Consider the following 20,744-nt stretch of genomic DNA (forward strand, 5'->3'; position numbering starts at 1 on the left):
GACTTGCTGATTTCGGTTTCAATGTCCTATTTACTGAAGTAGATTGCCAAGTGTTTCGTTGAGACAATCATAAAATGGTCTTTACCGGTGTGCGTAGAGGTGATATATACATTGTTGATTTCACTAAAAAGGCTCAACCTAAAACTTGCTTCCTCGCTAAATCCTCAAAAGGTTGGTTATGGCATAGACGATTAGGTCACGTTGGCATGAGAAACCTTGACAAGCTTATTAAAGGAAATCATATCCTTGGAGTTAACGATATCATATTTGATAAGGATAGACTTTGCAGCGCTTGTCAAGCAGGTAAACAGGTTGGAGGAAGGCATCCCGTGAAGAACATTATGACCACAAGGAGGCCACTCGAGCTACTTCACATGGATCTCTTTGGTCCCAACTCTTACAAGAGTCTCGGTGGAAATTCTTTTGGTCTAGTTATAGTTGCTGATTTTTCAAGTTTTACGTGGGTGTTTTTCTCGATGATAAATCGCAGGTCCAAAAGATCTTCAAAAACTTCGCTAGGAAGGCCCAAAATCAATTTGAAGTGAAGATCAAGAAGGTTCGCAGCGACAACGGAACGGAGTTCAAGAACGCAAATGTGGACACCTTTCTTGACGAAGAAGGGATTTCACACGAGTTCTCGGCTACGTACACACCTCAACAAAATGGAGTTGTTGAGAGGAAGAACCGGACACTCATCGAAATGGCGAGAACGATGCTTGATGAATACAAGACACCGAAGCATTTTTGGGCAGAAGCGATTGAGACAGCTTGTCATGCAACAAATCGCCTGTATCTTCACAAGCTACTCGGCAAGACGACATACGAGCTCCTCACCGGTAACAAACCCCAAGTTGGATACTTTCGAGTATTCGGCTCAAAGTGCTACATTCTTGATAAACATCATCGTTCTAAATTTGCTCCTAAGTCTCATGAAGGTTTTCTACTAGGTTATGGCTCAAACTCTCACACTTACCGTGTCTACAACAATTTCACCCAAAAGGTTGAAGAGACGGTAGATGTGAAGTTTGATGAATCTAACGGCTCGCAAGTAGAGCAATTGCCAATTGATGTAGGAGATAAAGATCCTTCGGAAGCAATCCAAGACTTGTCTATTGGCAAGGTTCGTCCAACGGAAGTGAAGGAGAGTACCTCGTCCGTCCAAGTGGAAGCTTCTACTTCACGACAAGGTGAACCAAGAGTTGATACGGAAGCATCCACAAGTGGGACACACCAAGATGAAGAAAAAGAGGAAGTGCATCAAGATGAACGTCAACAACCTCCTTCTCCACCACGACAAGAGAACAACAACGCCAACAATGAAGAAGGCCAAGAAGAAGAAGAAGATGAAGAAGAAGTTCAACCAAGAAACAAGCAAAAGCTTTCACGAGTTCGAGCAAGAATTGCTAAAGATCATCCCGTCGAGCAAATCTACAATGACATTCAAACCGGGAGAATCACTCACTCTAAAACTCGTTTAGCTAACTTTTGTGAAAACTATTCTTTCATCTCTAGCATTGAACCTATGAAGGTCGAAGAAGCATTGGAAGATCCGGATTGGATAAATGCTATGCATGAAGAGCGACACAACTTTGAGAGGAACCAAGTGTGGACATTGGTTGAGAAGCCCGACAACAACCACAACATCATCGGTACCAAATGGGTGTTTCACAACAAGCAGGATGAAGATGGACAAGTAGTTCGCAACAAAGCACGTCTCGTCTCCCAAGGCTACACACAAGTCGAAGGTATGGACTATGGTGAGACTTACGCTCCCGTTGCTAGACTTGAGTCCATCCGCATCTTACTTGCCTATGCTAATCACCATGATATCACCTTGTACCAAATGGACATTAAAAGTGCTTTTCCAAATGGTGAAATTGAGGAGGAAGTTTATGTTAAGCAACCTCCCGGCTTTGTCAATCCTAAGAAACCCAATCATGCTTACAAACTTCACAAAGCTCTTTATGGTCTTAAACAAGCTCCTAGAGCATGGTATAAATGCTTGACCAAGTTCCTTATTGAAAAAGGCTTTGAAATTGGGAAAATTGATTCAACACTTTTTACTAAAAGGGTTAATGGAGAACTATTTGTGTGCCAAATCTATGTTGATGATATTATATTTGGTTCAACTAACCCTCATTTTAGTGAAAAGTTTGGGAAGCTAATGTCGGAGAAGTTTGAGATGTCTATGATGAGTGAACTCAAATTCTTTCTTGGTTTGCAAATCAAGCAAACTAAGGAAGGTACCTTTGTTTCTCAAACAAAGTACACCAAGGACTTATTCAAGAAGTTCAATATGCAAGAATGCAAAGGTATGTCTACACCCATGCCTACTAGTGGACATCTTGATTTGACCAAAGATGGTGAACCGGTTGATCAAAAGGTTTATCGCTCTATGATTGGTTCATTGTTATATCTATGTGCTTCACGCCTTGATATCATGCTAAGTGTGTGCATGTGTGCATGATACCAAGCTGCTCCTAAAGAATGCGCTCCATGGCCACCTCCGTTTGCCGCAAGGAGCTCTTGTGCCAGATCCACCACTGCATCGGTGGCTCACCAGCCTCCAACCAGCACCCCGCCTCTCCCGACCACGACTTGCTCATCCCTTAAGTCCTTCTTCCCCTACTCGCTTCCTCCCTTCCCTCTTTCTTTATATGTGGTTTTGCTCCTGTCGGGGATAATTTCGGCAGAACCCTCGGCAGGGTATTCCGACGTGACAATTAGGTCAGAGGGGAAACATAAGAGAGATTTACCCAGGTTCAGGCCCTCCTTATGAGGTAAAACCCTACTCCTACTCGTGTATACACTACTAGGTAAAAGCCTAGCAGCAGCGCGGGTTTTGGGCCTCTCAGTAGTGCGGGTACCAGCGCTACTAATAAGGCGCTACAGCTAACGTATAGCAGTAGCGCTTGTTGTCCCACGCTACTGCTATACATGAATAGCTGTAGCGCTCTTTAGAAAAGGGCGCTACTGATATTATCTGCAGCGCTGTTTCAGGGAAGCGCTACTGGTAAGGCGGCGCTACTGCTAAATTTCCCCCCTCGCTACTACTAGTTTTATTAGTTTTTTTTCCTGCATATTTGTTTTGTATTTGTTTTGTATTTGAATAGGCTTTATACAATAATCTTTAGCATATCATACACATACAAATGTAATCATAGCATATACATACAATTAGTCTCATCAAATCATGTCATCATCATAATCATCATCCAACACAAAGTGGTCTCTCGTCATCAATCTCGAAAATAGCGATACAAGTCTCGATTACTTGCAAATACATCGTCATCCATCTAAACAATGATATACGCGAGAAGAGCTATCACTTTGAGTACATGAGTTTGTATCCCTCTCTCGCATTAGCGTGAACCTAAACTAACTACTGCCTGTCGCTCGGAAACCGGAAACCAGTACACCTGGGCCTGACACTCCGGGCACTTGTCGTATATATACTCCTGGCGTAGCTCTTCTTTGCCATCTATGATCTATGCACCTGCATCGTCACATGAGTCGATGATATGCAACATATATAGTTGAGCAACAGAAAGAGACAGACTTGGCAAAAATAGAAACAACATATCATAAGCATAAATAACAAAGTTCATCGTACCCAAAATGCCCTAACTAGAGTGATTTTCGCTAGTCGAGGAGGAGGACGGTTTAATTACATCACAAATAAAGTTTCACCGTGCATAACTCAAAGTTTTGTCATACAGAAAGTATGGACTAAATGGACACATTGTCATATATCGACAATCACTCCATCATGTCGTGCCATCCATCCCTGTCAGGGAGATAGTCCTCGAGCTTAGTGAAAGGCTTCATGTCGAGACGCTGAGAGGCTATCCATGTTCGGACGTCTTCCCGCAACATTTGTCCTTCTCCGTAGAACATCCCTAAATTTCTGACGACCTCCTTCATGATGATTTGGGCAAGTTCGCGCTGGATGTTATAGAACTCAGCTCGAAGTCGATGATCCTCGATATATCCTTTGTCCTTTGCCCATTGCAGAATATGGGCATCGCCAGATCTAGGTGACATGTGAAGGTTCTGGTGATCCCATCTGTACTCCAGCATGTGGTGTAGGACATAGAATCCATCATTAAGAGAATCGGTCGATTGTTGGATGCAGCAGAAGTCGGTCTTATGGCTGAAGGCGGCCCTGCCGCCCCTTCTCTTCTTGTCCCTAACCTCTCCACCCCTTGCTTGGTAGTAAAACATAGCACTGTCGAGAACATCTTTGATGTGGGTGTAATCCTTTTTGTGAATGTTCTTCGACGAGTCCAAGTAAAGAGTGTGGGAGAATCGGGGGTAGAGGATGATGAGGACGGCGCGCCCGCCGCTGTGCAAAATAAGTACACCTCAAATTAATTAGCCTCCACCGTGCAAATGAATTATTGAAATTGAAGGAAGGATAGCAGCACAGATGACTTACACGGGATGATAAGGCACGAGAATCGCCTCCTTGTCCTTATTGGCGAGCATGAAACTGACGATGTAATCCCTTGCGTATTCACGCTGCTCTGCACAGACTCCCAAGAAGCCCTCGTGCATGTAGTACGGGTCAACGACACAGATATGACGTATCTGCTCAACCCCAATGATGTAGTTCATGTGCAAGGCATAAAGGCGGACAAACATAAAATCCAGCTTCTTCACGTGAAACATGTCGAATATGTAATCGAATCAGAGGAAGAACTTATCCGCGGGGAAGCTGTCGACGTACAACATTTTCCGCGAAACGTTAACCACGTAGATTGGGTATCCTGGATCTTTCGAGGCGACGAGGCCTTTCTCTACCCGCAGCACATCGTCATGAAGTCTCCTTAGATCGCCGAATCTGGCCCGTAGCGCTGTTGCAGGTAGGATTGGTTGACCGGGGATATGACATTTATCCGCATCAGGGATATCTATACGGTCCTGAAGCCGAGGCTGCTGAGGCGGCTGGATCATAGAATCAGCTTTTTTGCCTTTCCTTGTTCTCTTCCTGGACTTCTTTACTATCGGAAGGTCGTCAATAATATGTTGAGACGGTAATTCAGGCACCGACTCATGACACTCAGACCCTGAGGAGGCGCCAGTATAGACATAATGTTCAGCGCCATCGTCATCCTCATCCTCATCCATGGCGACGTCATCAGCGACTAATGGAGCCTCCTCCTTACCCCGTCCGCTATCACCCAACCCGACACCCGGCGCTAATTGGGTAGGTGGGGTGTTGATGTTCATACCTTGCTGAGGCTGCGTGCTCGTGGGTGTGCTCCCGACCGCCTCCAAACGAAGCAGACTCTTTGGCCACAACAGGACCCACCCATTGTAACAATCACCAAGCCACCGCGGGGTTTCGTCGTCATCCCCCACTAGTATTAGAGGAGGCAAATTCTCGTGGCCTGGTTTGACACCGGCCACGGAAACCTTGAAGACGTTCGGGGGGATCGGCCGGCTATGGAACAATGGTTCCTTCGGCTCCATTATCGTCGCCTTCCCCACATCCACCTTCTGTTCGCCGATGGTGTACAATATGGTGCACGGGGTTTCATCGGCCTGCAAAGAAAAGTCTGCGACGTGAGACATCCGAAAGGCAACGAAAATGGGAGATTATACATTTATATTGAAGGGGGCCGGTGTGACAGATACCGTGAGGGCGTCGAGCTCAGCCAAAGATGAGGCACCACCGAGCACGTCCGGTGCGGGAGTCGGTGCGGGAGCCGGTGCGGGAGCAGGTGCGGGAGCAGGTGCTCCCAAGAAGTCAGCAAGGGGAAAGTCCTCTGCATTTTTTTCTGGATTTTGCCTTGTCCAAGTGAAAACGCCCGTCACCAAGGAAGTAGACAAATCTGCAACCACCTGTTTTGCGGCAGCTACCGCTATTGCGACTGTCTGAGATGATTTCTTCTCAACCACAATCTCAACCTTCTTGTCGATGTTTTCTTCAGTTAACCTCCGTCTTTCCTTTCTCTCCTCCATGGTCTCACGGTAGTACTTCTTCCACGTGGCGCCGTCTTCGACACCGTGCACGCGTCCATACGATGGTCGAGTATCCACCGGTTATCGTTTCAATATGTTCAACGCCCGGTTGAATGGAGTGTCCCACTTGGGCCTCGCCAATGCCTCAGACGGCGAGTCGCTTTCGGCCACAATCCGGTGCTGCTCTCTCTACAAAAGGCACAAGGATCGTTTACAAATATGACTAACGTGTGTAGTCGAATTGATCAGAAACTAAAATTACCAGCAGTCTCATGAACTCCGTAATGACCGGTGTTGTCTCGTAAACCTTCTTCACTGGGCCCCAACGGTGCCGGGCCCTCAGGACGTCACGCTCCTGCGGGACGGTGTAATCCGTCAAGGGGTCTGGGATGCCCAGACTCGCGACTTCCGCGTCCTCCTTGGCCCATTTGGACCTCTTTCCGCCGTAACCACGGCTTCCGAGGTGGTGGCTCCCAATGTTCCTCTTTTGAAGCCCCTTCATGTACTTAGACTTTTTTTTGGCAGCTTCGACCTCGCAAGCCTCCTTGAATATTTGAAACTGCTCTTCCGTGATTGTCGGATTATCCTTTACAATCTCGGAGTAGGGTTCCTTGTCGTTGATCTTTGCTTCCACTCGATTTTTCCAGGCGGCTGGATCTTCATAATCCTTCTCATTCCGGCCCAGGAACAAGAATATCTGGTGAAACTTCTTTAGGAGGGAGCTCCTCATATTTTCTATCTTCTATAGTTTCTCATCGTTGATGGTGGCGGTTGTCCGTACGATGCAGCCTATTTGATTGCCGTAGCACGCACGCGCTTCCTCGGGCGCCTTTGGCTAAAAATTGCCGTCGTCCACCTCCGTAACCACCAGTCTAGTAGTCCTGCGTTTGTTAGGAACCCGTTGCCTCTTTGCTTTCGGTTCTACACCGGCTCCGCTCCCCGAGGCAGCACCGGTCTCAGCGCCGGTCTCGATGCCGGTCTGAATCTCAGCGCCGGTCTCAGTCTCAGCACCGGTCTGCGTGTCGGTCTCAGTCCCCGATGCCACCGGTGGGCCCAGCAATAACATCGATTGATCGTCGGTAAGGCTAAAAAATTCGTCTGCCGCCCGGTAGACATCGTCGCAATCACCAGAACCCTGTCCTTCATCGTTGCTAGCCATGTTTCCTATGATTAAATCTAGTCAATTAATTCTAGACCTAATAAAATAAATAATGACATAAAAAAGGACTATTGTTTTGCAGGAACATTGACTCCTTCCTGGTGCGGCAAATCCCAGGCACTCGATATGTCCTAGTTTGTAGCACAAGTCATGCCGAAATTCACGGAAAATTTCGGCATGACCTTTGCTAAAAAGTGGACAAATCGAGAACCTGAAATTTGCCGGAACAGAAATGAATCAACATTCCGGCAAAACATAGGCCACTCAGCATCATTCCCTGGAAACAACAAAGCCACTTGGGCACAATCGAACAACTTCAATGAAAAGATATAACATGAGCAAACACCATTGAGGAATTTGCATATAACATGGCCACTTCAATGAAAAGATATAATCAACAATAATGGAATATGCAAATGAACATCAATGACATATATCATATAAAAACAATCTTGTTTTTTGTTTACATAGCAACAATTAGTTTGACCAAGTTTTTGAAAAGAAAAACAATTCTGTTTTTTGTTTATAGCTAAATGCCATAGCTACTGTTTTTTATTTATAGCTAAATACTTTTGTTTTTTGTCTAAAGCTAAAAGTCTAGGAACTACATTTTCTCTAACCCTTTTGACCTCACCAAAATTTCCACAGCAAGACCTTAGTACCTACACCCAATTTCTTCAAAAATATTCAGGTCCATAGTCCAAATAATTCAAATTTCATTTGAATGAAATTTGGAACAAATTCAGGTCCATAGTCAAAATATTTTTTTATAGCTAAGTGTTTTTTGTTTATACCCTCTGTTAATTTAAATCTAAATGCTACTATTATTTATATACCCTCTATTAGTTTAAAGCTAAATGGAATTACTGTTTAGGAATTTTCATAAAAATTGCCCTAGCTAATTTCTTAAAAAATTGCTAATCATTTTTCCTAAATGCTATAAAATGCCTACTGCCCTAAAAAAATCTAGGGTTCATATGAACATCAACACAATATCAACATATATATAATTGTCCTAGCAGAGAGAAAGAGGAGGGTAGGGGACAGGAGAGGCATAGCCTTACGGTCGGCGGCGAGGGCAGGCTCTGGCTCGGGCAGCGGCGGTGAGGTCAAGGGCGGCGGCGGTGAGCTCGAGGGAGGCGACAGTGAGGTCGATGACGGCCTCGGGCGGCGGCTGTGAGGTCGAGGGGGCGGCCTCGGGCGGCGGCGGTGTGGTCGAAGGCGGCGGGCGGCGGCGGTGTGGTCGAAGGCGGCCTCGGGCGGTGGCGGTGTGGTCGAAGGCGGCAGGGCAACGGCGGCGATGGAGAAGTTGGGGGACAGGGGGGAGTAGAGAGGGGGGGAGGACTTAGCGAAATTTTGAGCCCGGGCTGCCGGGATTTGAGTCAAACTAGTAGTAGCGCGTTTTGCGAAACGCGCTATAGCTAAGATAGCTATAGCATGTTCCAGAGAAACGCGCTACAACTATCCCTTTCTGTTTTCTTTTTCTTTTTCTTTTGTTTTCTTTACATTTTCTTTTTCTCATTTCTCCTTTTTCTATTTCTTTCATTTTCATTTACTTTTCTACTTATTTTTTATTTATTTTCTTTTACATAGCAGTAGCACTCTACAGTAAAAACACGCTGCTACAATGTTTTTAGCAGTAGCGTGCTTCTGGGAGAACCGCTACTACTATTCCTAGCCTACCGGCACTAGTGAGGGAATTTTAGTAGTAGCGCTTTTCTATGAAGATGCGCTACTACTAAAACAATGGTTGTAGCGTGGTTTTGCAACAAGCGCTACTACTAAGTAGCGCTAGCGCCGAGTTTTGACCAACGCTACTGCTATACCTCTGTGTATAGCGTTTTCCCTAGTAGTGATACCACGATTGGGGTGTACAAAGTGCAAGTAATCCCGAGGGATTACAAGTTGATTTATCGACTAGTTAGGCCCCAACTTATACAAGATACCAGGGGCCCTAGAGTTACTCAACCTAGTCGGCTATATCGGTGAAGGAGAATCCACCATGGAAATATCTTCCTTTTCTTGAATGGCAATGCTTTTAGAGTCATCCTTCTACAGGGACCATGGGCCAACGTGATGACATTGGCGGAACCCTACATTGGGGGCCTCGGGCAGGCAACCAACAAGGTGAGGCGCCCTACGCCGTAACACCAATAGTAGCCTCTCAACTGTGATGTCCTGCAAGTGCACATGGTTTAGGTGTAGCTTTTTCGAAGTAAGAGTATCGATCCCACATGGAGCATATGAATCAGTGTTTTGTCTCGCATAGGGTTTGAATAGCAATGCATGCAAGTTAGATGCAATCCAAAGCGAAAGCGATTAGTCCCTTTAGAGATCCGGTAAAGGAGCAGAAAGGATTCTCACCTTTTTTCCCCAGAGGTGACCCTAACTTATCAAACCCACGAGAGGATGGTGCCCTTTAAGCAAGGGTTTCTAACAAGATTTTAATAGAGAATTGAATTCCAGCTTTAGATCGGATCGGAATCAAGCTAGCACTTAAAGCACTTAATAAAAATAGGCATGGGTATGAGGGCTTATGCTTACAACCATATATTTATGTTGGGACATCATGATCTTAATTTATGTTCTGGAAGTTGTTGGGAAATGTAGTAATTTTAAAAAAATCCTACGCACACGCAAGATCATGGTGATGCATAGCAACGAGAGGGGAGAGTGTGTCCACGTACCCTCGTAGACTGAAAGCGGAAGCGTTATGACAACACGGTTGATGTAGTCGTACGTCTTCATGATCCAACCGATCTTAGCACCGAACGTACGACACCTCCGTGATCAGCACACGTTTAGCTCGGGGACGTCCCTCATACTCTTGATCCAGTTGAGGCCGAGGGAGAGTTTCGTTAGCACGACGGCGTGGTGACGGTGATGATGAACTTACCGGCGCAGGGCTTCGCCTAAGCAATACGACGATATGACCGAGGTGTGTAACTGTGGAGTGGGGCACCGCACACGGCTAAACAATGTCAACTTGTGTGTTCTAGGGTGCCCCCTGCCCTCGTATATAAAGGAGCAAGGGGGAGGCCGGCCGGCCCTTGTGGCGCGCCAGGAGAGGAGTCCTCCTCCTCCTAGTAGGAGTAGGACTCCCCTTTCCTACTCCTACTAGGAGGGGGAAAGGAAGGAGGAGAGGGAGAAGGAAAGGGGGGCGCCCCCCCCCTTCCCTAGTCCAATTCGGACCAGAGGGGGAGGGAGCGCGCGGCCTGCCCTAGCCGGCCCTCTCTCTCTCCACTAAGGCCCATGTGGCCCATTAGTTCTCCCGAGGGGGTCCGGTAACCCTCCGGCACTCCGGTTTTCTCCAAAATCACCCGAAACACTTCAGGTATCTGAATATAGTCGTCCAATATATCAATCTTTATGTCTCGACCATTTCGAGACTCCTCGTCATGTCCGTGATCATATCCCGTAGTCCGAACTATCTTTGGTACATCAAAACACATAAACTCATAATACCGATTATCAGCGAACTTTAAGCGTGCGGACCCTACGGGTTCCAGAACTATGTAGACATGGCTGAGACACGTCTCCGGTCAATAACCAATAGCGGAACATGGATGCTCATATTGGTTCCTACATATTCTACGAAGATCTTTATCGGTCAAACCGCATAACAACATACGTTTTTTCTTGATAGAAAGACTGTAAGGGAACCCCCTACAGTATAATTGGTGCAACAAACCCAAATTGCAAGTACCATGCCTTGAACATGGGTGGGTTGGAAGGCATCAGCCCCTTCCTACCACTAGGCTATGCCTTAGCCCTTTGTCATCGGTATGTTACTTGCCCGAGATTCGATCGTCGGTATCTCAATACCTAGTTCAATCTCGTTACCGGCAAGTCTCTTTACTCGTTCCGTAATACTTCATCCCGCAACTAACTCATTAGTCACAATCCTTGCAAGGCTTATAGTGATGAGTATTACGGAGAGGGCCCAGAAATACCTCTCCGAAACACGGAGTGACAAATCCTAATCTCGATCTATGCCAACCCAACAAACACCTTCGGAGACACCTGTAGAGCACCTTTATAATCACCCTTTTACGTTGTGACGTTTGGTAGCACGCAAAGTGTTCCTCTGGTATTCGGGAGTTGCATAATCTCATAGTCTGAGGAACTTGTATAAGTCATGAAGAAAGCAGTAGCAATGAAACTAACACGATCATAATGCTAAGCTAACGGACCGGTCATGTCCATCACATCATTCTCCTAATGATGTGATCCTATTCATCAAATGACAACACATGTCTATGGTTAGGAAACTTAACCATCTTTGATTAACGAGCTAGTCAAGTAGAGGCATACTAGGGGCTATAGGTTTTGTCTATGTATTCACACATGTACTAAGTTTCTGGTTAATACAATTCTAGCATGAATAATAAACATTTATCATGAATTAAGGAAATAAATAATAACTTTATTATTGCCTCTAGGGCATATTTCCTTCAGTCTCCCACTTGCACTAGAGTCAATAATCTAGATTACATAGTAATGATTCTAATACCCATGGAGCTTTGGTGTTGATCATGTTTTGCTCGTGAGAGAGGCTTAGTCAACGGGCCTGCAACATTCAGATCCGTGTGTATCTTGCAAATCTCTATGTCCCCTTTTGACACTTGATGACGGATGGAATTGAAGCATCTCTTGATGTGCTTGGTTCTCCTGTGAAATCTGGATTCCTTTGCCAAGGCAATTATACCAGTATTGTCACAAAAGATTTTCATTGGACATGATGCACTAGGTATGACACCTAGATCGGATATGAACTCCTTCATCCAAACTCCTTCATTCGCTGCTTCCGAAGTAGCAGTGTACTCCGCTTCACATGTAGATCCCGCCACGACGCTCTGCTTGGAACTGCACCAACTGACAGCTCCTCCATTCAATAAAAATACGTATCTGTTTTGCAACTTAGAGTCATCCAGATCAGTGTCAAAGCTTGCATCGACATAACCATTTACGACGAGCTCTTTTTCACCTCCATAAACGAGAAACATATCCTTAGTCCTTTTTAGGTATTTCAGGATGTTCTTGACCGCTGTCCAGTGCTCCACTCCGGGATTACTTTGGTAGCTCCCTGCTATGCTTATAGCAAGACATACATCAGGTATGGTACACAACATTGCATACATGATAGAACCTATGGCTGAAGCATAGGGAATGACTTCCATTTTCTCTCTATCTTCTTTGGTGGTCGGGCTTTGAGTCTGACTCAACTTCACACCTTGTAACACAGGCAAGAACCCTTTCTTTGACTAATCCATTTTGAACTTCTTCAAAACTTTATCAAGGTATGTGCTTTGTGAAAGTCCAATTAAGCGTCTTGATCTATCTCTATAGATCTTGATGCCCAATACGTAAGCAGCTTCTCCAAGGTCTTTCATAGAAAAAAATCTTATTCATGTATCCCTTTATGCTACCCAGAACTTCTATATTATTTCCAATCAACAATATGTCATCTACATATAAGATCAGAAATGCTACAGAGCTCCCACTCACTTTCTTGTAAATACAGGCTTCTCCAAAAGTCTGTATAAAACCATATGCTTTGATCACACTATCAAAACATTTATTCCAACTCCGAGAGGCTTGCACCAGTCCATAAATGGATTGCTGGAGCTTGCACACTTCGTTAGCATCCTTTGGAGCGACAAAACCTTCCGGTTGCATCATATACAACTCTTCTTCCAGAAATCCATCCAGGAATGCAGTTTTTACATCCATTTGCCAAATTTCATAATCATAAAATGCAGCAATTGCTAACATGATTCGGACAGACTTAAGCATCGCTACGGGTGAGAAAGTCTCATCATAGTCAACTCCTTGAACTTGTCGAAAACCTTTTGCAACAAGTCAAGCTTTGAAATAGTAACATTACCGTCTGCGTCGGTCTTCTTCTTAAAGATCCATTTATTTTCTATGGCTTGCTGATCATCGGGCAAGTCCACCAAAGTCCACACTTTGTTCTCATACATGGATTCCATCTCAGATTTCATGGCCTCAAGCCATTTCGCGGAATCTGGGCTCATCATCGCTTCCTCATAGTTTGTAGGTTCATCATGGTCTAGTAACATGACTTCCAGAACAGGATTACCATACCACTCTGGTGCGGATCTTACTCTGAAAGACCTACGAGGTTCGGTAGTAACTTGATGTGAAGCTTCATGATCATCATCATTAGTTTCCTCACTAATTGGTGTAGGAATCAGAGGAACCGTTTTCTGTGATGAACTACTTTCCAATAAGGGAGCAGGTATAGTTACCACATCAAGTTCTACTTTCCTCCCACTCACTTCTTTCGAGAGAAACTCCTTCTCTAGAAAGGATCCATTCTTAGCAGCAAATATTTTTCCTTCGGATCTGTGATAGAAGGTGTACCCAATAGTTTCCTTTGGGTATCCTATGAAGACACACTTCTTCGATTTGGGTTTGAGCTTATCAGGTTGAAGCTTTTTCACATAAGCATCGCAGCCCCAAACTTTAAGAAACGGCAATTTTTGTTTCTTGCCAAACCACAGTTCGTAAGGCGTCATCTCAACGGATTTTGATGGTACCCTATTTAAAGTGAATACAGCCGTCTCTAAAGCATAACCCCAAAATGATAGCGGTAAATCAGTAAGAGACATCATAGATCGCACCATATCTAATAAAGTACGGTTACAACGTTTGGACACACCATTTTGCTGTGGTGTTCCAGGTGGCGTTAATTGTGAAACTATCCCATGTTGGTTAAAATGAAGACCAAACTCGTAACTCAAATATTCTCCTCCACGATCAGATCATAGAAACTTTATTTTCTTGTTACGATGATTTTCCACTTCACTCTGAAATTATTTGAGCTTTTCAAATGTTTCAAACTTATGCTTCATTAAGTAGATATAACCATATTTGCTCAAATCATCTGTGAAGGTAAGAAAATAACGATATCCACCACGAGAATGAATACATCGGTATGTATTATTTCCAATAAGTCAGTAGCTTGTTCCATTGTTCCGGAGAACGGAGTTTTAGTCATCTTGCCCATAAGGCACGGTTCGCAAGCACCAAGTGATTCATAATCAAGTGATTCCAAATGTCCATCAGCATGGAGTTTCTTCATGCGCTTTATACCGATATGACCCAAACGGCAGTGCCACAAGTAAGTTGCACTATCATTATTAAACTTTAATCTTTTGGCTTCAACACTATGAATATGTGTATAACTACTATCGAGATTCAACAAAAATAGACCACTCAGCAGGGGTGCATGACCATAAAAGATATTACTCATATAAATAGAACAACCATTATTCTCCGATTTAAATGAATAACCATCTCACATCAAACAAGATCCAGGTATAATGTTCATGCTCAACGCTGGCACCAAATAACAATTATTCAGGTCTAATACTAATCCCGAAGGTAGAAGTAGAGGTAGCATGCTGACCGCGATCACATCGACTTTGGAACCATTTCCCACACGCATCGTCACCTCGTCCTTAGCCAATCTTTGCTTAATCCGCAGCCCCTGTTTCGAGTTGCAAATATGAGCAACAGAACCAGTATCAAATACCCAGGCGCTACTGCGAGCATTAGTTAAGTACACATCAATAACATGTATATCAAATATACCTTTCACTTTGCCATCCTTCTTGTCCGCCAAATACTTGGGGCAGTTTCGCTTCCAGTGACCAGTCCCTTTGCAATAGAAGCACTCAGTTTCAGGCTTAGTTCCAGACTTGGGTTTCTTCTCTTGAGCAGCAACCTTTTTGCTGTTCTTCTTGAAGTTCCCTTTCTTCCCTTTGCCCTTTTTCTTGAAACTAGTGGTCTTATTGAACATCAACAGTTGATGCTCCTTTTTAATTTCTACCTCCGCGGCCTTTAGCATCCCGAAGAGCTCGGGAATAGTCTTGTTCATCCCTTGCATATTATAGTTCATCATGAAGCTTTTGTAGCTTGGTGGCAGTGATTGAAGAACTCTGTCAATGACACTATCATCAGGAAGATTAACTCCCAGTTAAGTCAAGTGGTTGTGGTACCCAGACATTCTGAGTATATGTTCATTGACAGAACTATTCTCCTCCATTTTACAACTGTAGAACTTATTGGAGACTTCATATGTCTCAATCCGGGCATTTGCTTGAAATATCAACCTCAACTCCTGGAACATCTCATATGCTCCATGATGTTCGAAACGTTGTTGAAGTCCCGGTTCTAGGTCGTAAAGCATGGCACACTGAACTATCGAGTACTCATCAACACGCGTCTGCCAGGCATTCACAATGTCTGCAGTTGCGAGCGCGGGTGGTACACCTAATAGTGCTTACAGGACGTAACTCTTCTGTGCAGCAATGAGGATAATCCTCAAGTTATGGACCCAGTCCGTGTAGTTGCTGCCATCATCTTTCAACTTAGCTTTCTCTAGGAACACATTAAAATTCAAAGGAACGGTAGCACGGGTCATTGATCTACAACAACATAGACATGCAAAATACTATCAGGTACTAAGTTCATGATAAATTAAAGTTCAATTAATCATATTACTTAAGAACTCCCACTTAGATAGACATCCCTCTAATCATCTAAGTGATCACGTGATCCAAATCAACTAAACCATGTCCGATCATCACGTGCGATGGAGTAGTTTTCAATGGTGAACATCACTATGTTGATCATATCTACTATATGATTCACGCTCGACCTTTCGGTCTCAGTGTTCCGAGGCCATATCTGCATATGCTAGGCTCGTCAAGTTTAACCCGAGTATTCTGCATGTGCAAAACTGGCTTGCACTCGTTGTATGTGAACGTAGAGCTTATCGCACCCGATCATCACGTGGTGTCTCGGCACGACGAACTGTAGCAACGGTGCATACCCAGGGAGTACACTTGTACCTTGAAATTTAGTAAGGGATCATCTTATAATGCTACTAATGTCTACTATGCAACCTTCTTCTTGTAGACATTGTTGGGCCTCCAAGTGTAGAGGTTTGTAGGAGAGTAGCAAATTTCCCTCAAGTGGATGACCTAAGGTTTATCAATCCGTGGGAGGCGTAGGATGAAGATGGTCTCTCTCAAACAACTCTGCAACCAAATAACAAAGAGTCTCTTGTGTCCTCAACACACCCAATACACTGGCAAATTGTATAGGTGCAATAGTTCGGCGAAGAGATGGTGATACAAGTGCAATATGGATGGTAGATATAGGTTTTTGTAATCTGAAAATATAAAAACAACAAGGTAACTAATGATAAAAGTGAGCATAAACGGTATTGCAATGCTAGGAAACAAGGCCTAGGGTTCATACTTTCACTAGTGCAAGTTCTCTCAACAATAATAACATAATTAGATCATATAACAATCCCTCAACATGCAACAAAGTGTCACTCTAAAGTCACTAATAGCGGAGAACAAACAAAGAGATTATTGTAGGGTATGAAACCACCTCAAAGTTATCCTTTCTGATCGATCTATTCAAGAGTCCGTAGTAAAATAACATGAAGATATTCTTTCCGTTCGATCTATCCTAGAGTTCGTACTAGAATAACACCTTAAGATACAAATCAACCAAAACCCTAATGTCACCTAGATACTCCAATGTCACCTCAAGTATCCATGGGTATGATTATATGGTATGCATCACACAATCTCAGATTCATCTATTCAACCAACACAAAGAACTTCAAAGAGCGCCCCAAAGTTTCTACCGGAGAGTCAAGACGAAAACGTGTGCCAACCCCTCTGCATAAGTTCACAAGGTCACTAAACCTGCAAGTTAATCACCAAAACATACATCAAGTAGTTCACGGAATATCCCATTGTCACCACAGATAAGCACATGCAAGACATACATCAAGTGTTCTCAAATCCTTAAAGACTCAATCCGATAAGATAACTTCAAAGGGAAAACTCAATCTATTACAAGAGAGTAGAGGGGGAGAAACATCATAAGATCCAACTATAATAGCAAAGCTCGCGATACATCAAGATCGTGCCAAATCAAGAACACGAGAGAGAGAGAGAGATCAAACACATAGCTACTGGTACATACCCTCAGCCCCGAGGGTGAACTACTCCCTCCTTGTCATGGAGAGCGCCGGGATGATGAAGATGGCCACCGGTGATGGTTCCCCCCTCCGGCAGGGTGTCGCAACAGGGTCCCGATTGGTTTTTGGTGGCTACGGAGGCTTGCGGCAGCGGAACTCCTAATCTAGGTTATTTTCTGAAGGTTTCAGTATTTATAGGAATTTCTGGCGTCGGGAACAAGTCAGGGAGGTCTCCGGGTTGTCCACGAGAAAGAGGGGCGCGCCCAGGGGGTGGGCGCGCCCCCCACCCTCGTGGGCAGCCAGGGACTCTTCTGGCCCAACTCTTTCACTCCATGGGCTTCTTTTGGTCCATAAAATATCATCAAAAATTAGCACATCAATTGGACTTCATTTGCTATTCCTTTTCTGTAAAACTCAAAAACAAGGAGAAAACCGAAACTGGCACTAGGCTCTAGGTTAATAGGTTAGTCCCAAAAATCATATAAAATAGCATATAAATGCATATAAAACATCCTAGATGGATAATATAATAGCATGGAACAATAAAAAATTATAGATACGTTGGAGACGTATCAAGCATCCCCAAGCTTAATTGCTGCTCGTCCTCGAGTAGGTAAATGATAAAAAATAGATTTTTTATGTGGAATGCTACCTAGCATAATTCTCAATATAATTTTCTTTATTGTGGCATGAATTGTTCAGATCCGAAAGATTCAATACAAAAGTTTAATATTGACATAAAAGTAATAATACTTCAAGCATACTAACAAAGTAATTATGTCTTCTCAAAATAACATGGCCAAAGAAAGTTATCCCTACAAAATCATATAGTATGGCTATGCTCTATCTTCATCACATAAAATATTTAAATCATGCACAACCCCGGTTTCAGCCAAGCAATTGTTTCATACTTTAGTATTCTCAAACTTTTTCAACTTTCACGCAATACATGAGCGTGAGCCATGGACATAGCACTATAGATGGAATAGAATGGTGGTTGTGGAGAAGACAAAAAGGAGGAAGATAGTCTCACATCAACTAGGCATATCAACGGGCTATGGAGATGCCCATCAATAGATATCAACATGAGTGAGTAGGGATTGCCATGCAACGGATGCACTAGAGCTATAAGTTTATGAAAGCTCAACAAAATAAACTAAGTGGGTGTGCATCTAACTTGCTTGCTCACGAGACCTAGGGCACTTTTGAGGAAGCCCATCATTGGAATATACAAGCCAAGTTCTATAACGAAAAACTTCCCACTAGTATATGAAAGTGACAACATAGGAGACTCTCTATCATGAAGATCATGGTGCTACTTTGAAGCACAAGTGTGGTAAAAAGATAGTAGCATTGCCCCTTCTCTCTTTTTCTCTCATTTATTTTTTATTTTTTGGGGCTTTTTTTATGGCCTCTTTTTTTTCTTTTTCTTTTTTTTCTTTTTCGTCCGTCTCATCTCGACTTGTGGGGGAATCATAGTGTCCATCATTCTTTCCTCACTCGGACAATGCTCTAATAATGAAGATCATCACACTTTTATTTACTTACAACTCAAAAATTACAACTCAATACTTAAAAGAAAATATGACTATATGAATGCCTCCGGTGGTGTGCCGGGATGTGCAATGAATCAAGAGTGACATGTATGAAAGAATTATGAAAGGTGGCTTTGCCACAAATACGATGTCTACTACATGATCATGCAAGGCAATATGACAATGATAAAACGTGTCATAATAAACGGAACGGAAAGTTGCATGGCAATATATCTTGGAATGGCTATGGAAATGCCATAATAGGTAGGTATGGTGGCTATTTTGAGGAAGGTATATGGTGGGTTTATGGTACCGGCGAGAGTTGCGCGGCACAAGAGAGGCTAGCAATGGTGGAAGGATGAGAGTGCGTATAATCCATGGACTCAACATTAGTCATAAAGAACTCACATACTTATTGCAAAAATCTACAAGTCATCAAAACAAAGTACTACATGCATTCTCCTAGGGGAAGGGTTGGTAGGAGTTAACCATCACGCGATCCCGACCTCCACTCATAAGGAAGACAATCAATAAATAAATCATGCTCCAACTTCATCACATAACGGTTCACCATACATGCATGCTACGGGAATCACAACCTTTAACACAAGTATCTCTCAAATTCACAACTACCCTACTAGCATGACTCTAATATCACCATCTTCATATCTCAAAACAATAATAAAGAATCAAACTTCTCATAGTATTCAATGCACTTTATATGAAAGTTTTTATTATACCTATCTTGGATGCTCATCACTTTAGGACTAAAATTCATAACCTAAGAAAATTACCATGTTGTTCTAAAAGACTCTCAAAATAATATAAGTGAAGCATGAGAGATCATCTATTTCTTCAAAATAAAACTACCGCCGTGCTCTAAAAGGATATAAGTGAAGCACTAGAGCAAATGACAAACTGCTCCAAAAGGTATGTGAAGATCAATGAGTAGTCGAATAATTGTGCAACTATGTGAAGACTCTCTAACATTTAAGAATTTTAGATCTTGGGATATTATTCAAACAACAAGCAAAACAAAACAAAATGACATTTCAAGGATAGCACACATCATGTGAATAAGTAAAAACTTAGGTTCAACCGATACTAACCGACAATTGTTGAAGAAGAAAGGTGGGATGCCTACCGGGGCATCCCCAAGCTTGGATGCTTGATACTTCTTGAAATATTATCCTGGGGTGACTTGGGCATCCCCAAGATTGAGCTTTTGTGTCTCCTTAATTCCTTTTATATCTCGCTTTTCGAAATCTCGAAAGCTTCATCCACACCAAACTCAACAAGAACTCGTGAGATAAGTTAGTATAAACCAATGCAAAAACCTTATCATTTTCTACTGTTACAAATCACAAAAATTATTATTCAACATTGCATACTAAATGTCTCTGCATATTTAATACTCCTATCCTCAAATAGAATCATTAAACAAACAAACATATGCAAACATAACAACAATCTGCCAAAACAGTACAGTCTATAAAGAATGCAATATTCATCATACTTACCTAACTCCAAAAATTATGAAAAGTCTACCACACTGTAGAAGATTTTCAGTGCTCAATATGCAAAAAGTTTCAACATTTTATCATTTTCTGACTTTTCTAGGGAATTTTTGCAACAACGCTAAACTTTCTGTTTTGAAACAGCAACATGTATACTTGCAAAATAAGCATGGTAAAAGCTATCCTTGACATTTTTATTGAAAATGTAGATGAAAAAAATCATTCTAAATAACATCAAGCAAATACTAACAAAATAAAGTGACGCTCCAAGCAAAACATATATCATGTGGTGAATAAAAATATAGCTCCAAGTAAAGTTATCGATGAACGAAGACGAAAGAGGGGATGCCATCCGGGGCATCCCCAAGCTTAGGCTCTTGGTTGTCCTTGAATATTACCTTGGGGCACCTTGGGCATCCCCAAGCTTAGGCTCTTGCCACTCCTTATTCCATAGTCCATTGAATCTTTATCCAAAACTTGAAAACTTCACAACACAAAACTCAACAGAAAACTCATAAGCTCCGTTAGTATAA

The sequence above is a fragment of the Triticum aestivum genome, chromosome 6B (genome assembly GCF_018294505.1).
Source record: "Triticum aestivum cultivar Chinese Spring chromosome 6B, IWGSC CS RefSeq v2.1, whole genome shotgun sequence".
Classification (NCBI taxonomy): domain Eukaryota; kingdom Viridiplantae; phylum Streptophyta; class Magnoliopsida; order Poales; family Poaceae; genus Triticum; species Triticum aestivum.